Source organism: Delphinapterus leucas, chromosome 18, assembly GCF_059928025.1.
Source record: "Delphinapterus leucas isolate spDelLeu-1000000601 "Yukka" chromosome 18, BTC_Dleu_Yukka2, whole genome shotgun sequence".
Classification (NCBI taxonomy): Eukaryota; Metazoa; Chordata; class Mammalia; order Artiodactyla; family Monodontidae; genus Delphinapterus; species Delphinapterus leucas.
Window position 1 is genome coordinate 47413193 of NC_143146.1, and position 9887 is coordinate 47423079.

Sequence of the window (9887 nt, forward strand, 5' to 3'; positions counted from 1 at the left end):
AGTAGATGTCCATTGTTTTCAGGTGGACAGAGCCAAGAGACTGGGCCATGAGTGAACAGCGATCCTCCTCGTGTTAATTCTACCCAATAGGTAAACGTGGCCAGAGCAAGTCAGGTTCTTACCAGAATGAGTCACTGGAAGAGAGCCTAAAAGTGCAGGCTGGTAGACGGATTTCTTATAGAAGGCAGAGATATTGATGAGAAAGCCAATTTTGTAGGCCTGGCCTCTTTTCCTAAACAAGGTTCATGCACTTACTTGAGACCACTATCCAAATAACAAATTATCAACAGTTTTAAGCCTAGAGGTTCAAGACTGGTATTGTACCAGGAGGTGGATTTCTTCTGATTTGCTCTACCATTCATATCTTTCATTCTTAAGGTCACCTTATGGTCCAGAATGGTTAGTCCAGCTTCTGTTATCACATTAGCACTCCAGAAAACATCAAGAAGAAAGAAGTAAAAACAGGGTAAATGGTGAGATTAGATGACTCTTTAAAAGAGCATTTGGAAACTGCCACTTGACTTTTGTGCCATAGGCCTATGGTCACACCTACCTACAAGGGAGGCCAGAAGGATGACATTATCTGGGCAGGCAGGTACCTAAAAAAAATTTGGAAGAAGGAAATATTAATGAAGAAGAAGAGAACAGCTATTGAGGTAGAGCTAAGTCTTCACATGAGAACTACTATTGGCCTCAGAACTTTGGGAAATACTAAACTGTTACTAAGGGCATCAGCTCATAAATCTTCATTTCTTGTTGAAGACTGAATCACCATATTTGAAAAGCTGGATTCTTAACAATAACAGCCTGATTATTTAATCATTTGATGGTTGGAATTTTAAGTGCATTAATTTTTTTGTTCAGTTCTTTTATCTTTGATAAATCTGTTTTTATTTTCTGATCACTTTATTAGCACATATTACACTAAAATTCTTCCTTCCTTTATATTTCTTTAATGATCATCTATTTGATTATTTTCTCTTTGTTTCCTTTAACTTCATAACCGTAGGTAAAATTACGTGTGATTAACTATTTCATTCCACTTCACTGTAACTTATAGTTGACCCTTATTTACTTCTTACTTTGCAGATTATTTTAAAAGATTCCAAGGTGGACTTCCCTGGTGGTCCAGTGGTTAAGGCTCTGTGCTTCCAATGTTGGGGGCACGGGTTTGATCCCTGGTTGAGGAAGTTCTGCATGCTGCATGGCAAGGCCAAAAAAAGAAATAAATAAAGATTCCAAAGCATTGTAGAAAAATACCATATGGATCTACATACATACACATGTTAAACATGAAGGGTTACATTTTGGTATTCAATAGAAATCTATAAAACTTTACTCAACATTTAATTAAACATAACATCAGGTTTAATTTATTATTGCCTTAATACTAAAAATGCTATTTGCTCTTATCAAAAGCAAAAAACATTAAGTTTAGGATTTTTGCAATTGTTGGCATTAGTAAGTTTAGTATTTATAGTTCTGACATTCCTCAAGGGATCCAAATGTCCATAGATGGAATAAGGAAAAACATACCTACTTCCTAAAGACATTAAATGATATACCCCTTGAAAACAAAAATGTGAATTTGAGTCACATGGCTACTAGCCTGGAAATTGGATGAATTCAATTTACTGGTTAGGAAGCCTAGCCAGCTTCCCAGCATCTGCATCTCAATTAATGGAGTTCATAATTTTGAGGATCGTAGAGTTCTGAGGACGTACCCATTGAGAATGCCAAAGACATACAGTATTATATCGATTTCATGGAGTTCAAATGCCTGTGTGAGATAATATCTCTTCTAATTTAGAAACAGAAGAGTCAGCTATGTTGGAAGCAGCAGAATGTTTATGATTCTTCAGCTCTTTGCTAGAAGGAATTAGTGACCAAGCCAGGTGAATAGGGAGAAAATTTGTCTGTTCCGGTAAATGAATGGTACATTTAGAAATTTTGGAATAAGGCAATAGTAAGATATGGTGTAAATATACATTTATTAAATTCTAATGACTGAATAACTTTGGTGATATCTATTATTAAGGATATAACAGCAAATTCTTCCCTTTAACCCTTGGTTTAACTCATTATTTTGGTCACCACACAGCCAGAGTCTATTCTGTTCACTCTATTCCTGCATAATAAATGATAATTAGTAAGTTGGCAGGAGGTGGGACAATCAAATAGAATCAATTAATATTGAGACCACCTCAACTTGTCACAAAGCAATATTGTATGTGCTCCCTATGGTGGAGTTCCAGTTTCAGGAGTCCTAGCACTGCTGCCCCTTACGAGTTTACCTGGGTGAGAGTCATGAGTTTCTGTCAAGGCTTTGATCCTCAAACATAAGTGGCTATTTTTTTTATGATGTAAGTCTCTCTGATAAAGTTTGGATCTGTGCTTATTAAGGTTAAGCCTCTAGACTGTAAATTGTGACATTGCATTCAAGATTAACGAGGTGAGGCTAGTGAGATTTTTGTCTTGGCCAAATAAAAAGTAGTCTCAAAGTCAGATTTTAAGGATGGTCCAGGAGGCTTAAGCAAGCTCCTTATATCTTGTGGATCATATTAATGTTCCTTCTGGATAACTGCTGCTACATAAGCTGAATTTATCTGCCAATGAGAAAGAACTAAATCAATACAATTGGCTAAAAGAAAGAAAGCATATGGTGCTCTTGACTATATAATTCATTGCCTAAGTTGATAACACATAAGTAAATAACTTGGAGATACAGCCAGCCTCACCACACACTAGGAAGTAGAGATAAACAGAGAAAGCCAAGTGATCCAAGCAAACTTTGGTGCTATGTTATTTGTTGCTTTGATTAGCACCAAGCTTGCAATGCCAGTCAAAGGACTTGGAAGCTTAGATTAACAACACAACTAACATTTTCAGCAGTGTTAGCTTTTGCTCCAGTTTTGAACTTTCAGATCTCTTGTTTCCCTTTGTATTAAATGTTTGTAAGCTTTTAAAATCATTATAAAATTAGACTGATTTTTGAATGTTGTTAAAAAATGTAAATTTGTGGCTGTCTTTTACACGTTTGCTCTGTCACCATTTTATGATCTGTAAAATAAATGAGGAATTTATAAAAATACCAGTAGGACAGCAGGAATTTTTGTTTTCCTTGCATAGTAAAACCCTTATAATCTGAGACTGCCTCAAGCAGGGTTTATGATAAGTCCTTGATAAGAGGGATATAATAACGATCTTAACAAGTCTTTTTTAAGGTGCTGTAAATATGCAGGGTCAAAAAATTTCTATTTTCTTCTTGCTTGGGAATTTCAAGTAGATATTCTTCTCTAGACACCTTTCTATTGCTTGAAGAACTATATAGAAAAGAACATTTCCGTATTTTTGGCTTTCAGAGAGTTCCCTTCTCAAGAAGCATCTTGTCCTGAGGGAATGTTTGGAGATCCATAACTGTGTTATGAAAAGAAGTGTTGTTCAGTGAAAACACACTTCATTGTAACTTGTGACGTGGCAATGCCAGAAAATGATTCTAAAAATGAACATTCCCTTTTTATTTTACTTAATTTTTCTTTGCCAGGGAATTAGTGACCAGACACATGACTTTCACACAGACATGCACACATGCAGACGTATACACATACACACGCAGGCACACACACACAGACTCACATTTATACTCAGAGCTAATTGAGGATAGAATCATGACACTAAGTGTAATTTACTATCCCCTTGCTAGTGTCTGTGAGTGGCCACTTTGCTACAGGCTACCCTTTTTATCACTAGTAGGAGTCAGTAATAGGCATAGAATTATTGCCTGATAATGACACCATTACTGCATGTCGCTACTGTATTTGGACTTGGGGCTATTTGTAACTTGTTTGATTCCCAGCACAGAGCTATAACTGAACAGAATATTCTAAATGTGCACATTTGTTATCCAGATACCATAGATCAGGGTCAGCTGGGAAGCACCAGACAGTACATTCAGGGCTGCTGTAAACTCATGCTGAGTTATGTCTATGCACCCAACCCAACACCACTCACTCTTGGCATTTTCAGATGGCACAGCCTCTGTACTGGTAATTGGTGCATATTTGTGATAAAAAGTTGATCCAGTAAGGGAAGCCATATGGTTTGCTGCTCAAGTCCAATGTTTGTGAAGTAACAGATGCAAAATTGAGCACACCTGGAATTCAGAGGCAGAAGCCCTGGCAGAGCAATCTGTTGTGTAACACCATATATGCTTGAGGATTTGTGGGAATGAAGTCCCTGCAGAAATAACCTGCCTTGATATAACCCACATCTTAATACATAATCTACATTGGCTGTTGGGCATTTATTTATTTCTTATGGCTGGCTACATTTATACTTGCATTAGTTTTCTGTGACAATTGAATAAATATGGTAGAAAACACTGTATTTGAAGGAATAAAAAGAGTAGGATGGATCATCTAAAAATGCGGACAGTGCCTTAGCTCTATTCTTTTGCCATGCTGTAGTAGGGTCTTTGTGAATATAGAAAGTGCACTTACATGTGGTGGGTGCAGTGTGTGGTCATTGCTGAGTTTTGTATAGCTAAACATAGTGGCTTCTTTTGCATTATTTCTGTGCTCTACTAGTAGTGGGAACATCTCTGGTAGAGAGGTTGCCAGTATTGCCGAATTTCACATGGATTACACAGGTCAAATATTATTGTATAAAGATGGGCTCAAGGGGGAATTAATTGGACCGGGATACAATCTAGTTCTAGTGCATCTGGCAATTAAAAATCCCTCTTATATCTCTATTGCATATTAATGCAGTAACCTCAAATGACTGACAGTCAGAGGGATAGCATAGGCACATAGAGACATAGAAGCTTCATGACCTAAGGATATATAGAAAAGGCTCCTTTGGCTTGGTGCTATGGTCAACATCCTAGCTGCCACCTGAGAATACATTAACCCATCTTGGAAGAAACTTCAGGATTTTTTGCCCATGGGAAACAATTGAACAAAGAAAAAGAATAAAGATGTCTACAGTGGTCAAAAGATGTGCTTTTGTATTCAGGAATTGTGTTAGGTTAGGGGAATGTCACTGTGTAGATTGAGAAGAAATTCCAAGTTTGGACATCATTTTATAGTTTTGTATAAGAATTATGATAAAGGAGAGTATCATTATTCTTCAAGAATACTATATTCTAATAGCAGTATACAAATTGAAAAAAATGAAATAAGCAATTTTTTAAAGGTAAAACTCAACAATGGGCCTAAATTTTTTTTTATATAAGAAGATAAAATTTTAGAAATTTCTTTAAAAAGTGGAGAGATGTTGAAGAGGTGTGGGTCAGAGGAGCAAATCTGTACAGGTCCCCCAGACTTGGAGGAATGAGAGACAAGACTAGGAAGGAATGGCTCCATTGCAGAAGGATTTGCAGTACTTTAACCCAAGTGTGAAGGCAGTCAATACAAGAAGTCCTCTGACCAAATGGAGTTCAAGTTCTTAATCCAAGTTTCCCCACTGATGCAAGTTACCCCATTCCTGTTGCCTTGGCAATAGGACATTTACCTTATGGTAATGACATTATAATTAGGAACAAAATGTGCACCTTTTAAAAAAGGGGGGTACCCAATTACCTTCACTTTGGGGAAAGTCTGGGAGTAATTTGGGAGGTTTTTGTCCTACAAAGTATGTAATTGATGGAAAGAATATTACTTTTAGAGAAACTGATTAATCATATTGCATGCACAAGAGGGCCTCCAGGGACTGCTGGTCCCTTGCTACTCCACTTACTCTTATTATGTCACTGCTCTATAACCACCTGACCTCCCTGGTACTTACTATCACCATGACTGCCTGGAATTAAAGCAGAGAAATCAACCCCCCCCTGGACTCGGAACGGCAGAAGCTCACACTCTTGGAGTCTTGGGAAGGGTTTGGAAACATCTAGGTAGTTGCTGGTTGGGTTTCTCCCCGTCCTTGACATCACAGCATAAAAATCCCTCACAACTCTGTGACAGCTTAGTTCATGCTCTTTTTATCATAGTCTTATGCATTTGGAATATAGTTGCCAGGACATATATTTTGTTTCACTAGTAATTATGCCATGTAACAGTAATATATTTTGAACAGCTAAGAAGAGAGTGGGGGTTAGTTCAAAACAGTTTTACTTTAATATATTTATCAAATGCTAATAGGGTGCTCTGTATGTGCCAGGAACTATTCTTAATACTTTTACCAATATTAACATATTATCAATTAGATAGATGATTCCTGGCGGGGTACAGCAGAATTTATTTTGACTTGAATAATTCAGATTATTGGAAAATTTATTATGTATATGTTGAGAAGTTCAAATGTTAATGTAGAGAAATCTGACTGGAAATCCACATTATGTGGGGTCTGTGGTCCTTAAAGGAGTCCATGAATGGGCTTTCAGGTGACAGCATTTATGAGTCTGCCTATAAAGGTCTGCCTGTCATTTGTTCTTATCAGACTCCCAAAGGCATCTGCAACTCACAATGGCAGTGGTGCTTCCCACTATTTAGCTTCCATCATCATTTCTTCCTTTTAAGTTTGGTCTCATACAAACAAATTCAAGAGGAAAATTAAAATATTTACAGTGTTTGCAGAATGCAAATTGGTGATGTTGGTGTGGAAGGATTTTAGTTAAATTTCCTCTCTTGGAATGCATCAAAACCTGGAATAGCAACAAAAAGAAAAATAGAGGTTAACTATTTAAAAACTGTCATCAGTGCAATGAGGATAAAGAAGCAAGCTCTAACTGCAAAATATTAAACAAAACTCTAAAATCCTTCAGGCTTAGCTTGAGACAAGAGAGTCTGCTGGGATATGACACAAGTCTTCTCCAATCTAGAGAGAAGAACAGATTTCCTCTAAAGTGTCACAGTCCTGAATAGAAGTGGTAAACAAAACATTCCTGCCATCATGGAATTTACATGATTCTGTGGGAAGACAGAAAATAAAGTGCTGAACAAGGGAGTTTCTGAGAGTGATAAATGCTCTAAAGAAAATTAAACATGGTGATATGTTGAGTATCTTGAGGGTCAGTGGTCAGGGAAGCCTCTCAGGGAGGGTGAGGTTTGAACTGAGACCTGACTAATGAGAAGATGCCAGCCTGGCAGATATTTGAGGAAGAGTATGCTAGGAAGAGGAAGAAATAAGTAAAAGGAACCCAAGGCAGGGATGATCTTGGCAGGGATGAGAAATAATAAGAGGGTCAGCATGGCTGACTTGAGACAGTGTGAGAGGTGGTAGGAAGATGTAAATGTTATATACCACAAAGAAGTAATTGAATACAATCTTTTTAAAAATCAAGAGGTGGATAGGAACAAACCTGCCTAAGGGAGGTGAAAGAGTTGTACTCAGAAAACTATAAAACACTGATGAAAAAAATCAAAGATGACAAAAACAGATGGAGAAATATACCATGTTCTTAGATTGGAAGAATCAATATTGTGAAAATGACTATACTACCCAAAGCAATCTACAGATTCAATGCAATCCCTATCAAACTACCAATGGCATTCTTTTTTTTTTTTTTTTTAAACTTCTTTATTGGGGTATAATTGCTTTACAATGGTGTATTAGTTTCTGCTTTATAACAAAGTGAATCAGTTATACATATACATATGTTCCCATATGTCTTCCCTCTTGCGTCTCCCTCCCTCCCACTCTCCCTATCCCACCCCTCCAGGCTGTCACAAAGCACCGAGCTAATATCCCTGTGCCTTGCGGCTGCTTCCCCCTAGCTATCTACCTTACTACATTTGTTAGTGTGTATATGTCCATGACTCTCTCTCGCCCTGTCAAAACTCACCCTTCCCCCTCCCCATATCCTCAAGTCCGTTCTCCAGTAGGTCTGCGTCTTTATTCCTGTCTTACCCCTAGGTTCTAAAAATATGGAACGCTTCACGAATTTGCGTGTCATCCTTGCGCAGGGGCCATGCTAATCTTCTCTGTATCGTTCCAATTTTAGTATATGTGCTGCCGAAGCGAGCACACCAATGGCATTCTTCACAGAATTAGAACAAAAAATCTTACAACTCGTATGGAAACACAAAAGACCCTGAATAGCCAAAGTAATCTTGAGAAAGAAAAATGGAGTTGGAGGAATCAGGCTCCCCAACTTCAAACTATACCACAAAGCTATAGTAATCAAGACAGTATGGTACTGGCACAAAAACAGCAATATAGATCAATGGTACAGGATAGAATGCCCAGAGATAAACCCATGCACATATGGGCACCTAATTTACGACAAAGGAGGCAAGAACAAACAATGGAGAAAAGACAGCCTCTTCAATAAGTGGTGCTGGGAAAACTGGACAGCTACATGTAAAAGAATGAAATTAGAACACTCCCTAACACCATACACAAAAATAAACTCCAAATGGATTAGACTTAAATGTAAGACCAGACACTATAAAACTTTTAGAGGAAAACATAGGAAAACCACTCTTTGACATAAACCACAGCAGGATCTTTTTTGACCCCCCTCCTAGAGTAACAGAAATAAAAACAAAAATAAACAAATGGGACTTAATTAAACTTAAAAGCTTTTGTACAGCAAAGGAAACCATAAACAAGACAAAAAGAGAGCCCTCAGAATGGGAGAAGATACTTGCAAATGAAGCAACAGACAAAGGATTAACCTACAAAATAAACAAACAGCTCATGGAGCTCAATATCAAAAAAAACAAAAAATACAGTTAAAAAATGGGTAGAAGACCTAAACAGACATTTCACCAAGGAAGACATAGAGATGGCCAAGATGTGCATGAAAAGATGCTCAACATCACTAATTATTAGAGAAATGCAAATCAAAACTACAATGAGGTATCACCTCACACAGGTCAGAATGGCCATTGTCAAAAAAGCTAGAAACAGTAAATGCTGGAAAGGGTGTGGTGAAAAGGGATCTCTCCTACACTGTTGGTGAGAATGTAAACTGATACAACCACTATGGAAAACAGTATGGAGGTTCCTTAAAAAACTAAAAATAGAACTACCATACAACCCAGCAATCCCACTACTGGGCATATACCCTGAGAAAACCATAATTCAAAAAGAGTCATGTACCACAATGTTCATTGCAGCTCTATTTACAATAGCCAGGACATGGAAGCAACCTAAGTGTCCACCGATAGATGAATGTATAAATAAGATGTGGCACATATATACAATGGAATATTACTCAGCCATTAAAAGGAACAAAATTGAGTTATTTGTAGTGAGGTGGATGGACCTAGAGTCTGTCATACAGAGTGAAGTAAGTCAGAAAGAGAAAAACAAATACCATATGCTAACACATATATATGGAATCTAAAAAAAAAACAAAACAAAGCAAATGGTACTGATGAACCTAGTAGTTTCAAGGCAGGAATAAATAGGTCGGCATAGAGAATGGGTTTGATGACATGGGGTGGGAGGGTGAAGCTGGGGCTAAGTGAGAGTAGCATCAACCTATATACACTGTTGAACGTAAAATAGTTGGCTGGTGGGAAGCAGCAGCATAGCACAGGGAGATAGGCTTGGTGCTTTGTGATGACCTAGAGGGTGAGACAGGGAGGATGGGAAGGAGGCTCAAGAGGAAGGGGATATGGGGACATGTTTATGCATATGGCTGATTCACTTTGTGTGCAACAGAAACTAACACGGTATTATGAAGCAATTATACTCAATAAAGATCTATTAAAAAAATATCAGGAGGTGGAAAGAATTGGAAGTGGACTAATTTCTTTATCTTTAATAGCATGGCATTGGTGTGTGCTTCTAAAGTGAATACATGTTGCTAAACAGCATAATGATCCCAACCTCTTAAAAATTTAAACTAATTTCCTAGTATTTAAAAATAGTAATGTCTCTGTAGTAAAGAAAATGGTTAAGTAGTTTTGTATATGTGTTTTCTTCTTTTTCAC

The 9887-nt window shown here is 37.5% G+C and overlaps 1 non-coding gene across 1 annotated transcript; it reads right to left on the minus strand.

Annotated features, from left to right (window-relative positions):
• Positions 1-7862: 7862 nt before the first annotated feature.
• On the minus strand, positions 7863-7969 carry LOC115803186 (U6 spliceosomal RNA). Its single transcript, XR_004023852.1, has one exon. It is a non-coding gene; the product is annotated as a U6 spliceosomal RNA (small nuclear RNA).
• Between the last annotated feature and the right edge of the window lie 1918 nt (positions 7970-9887).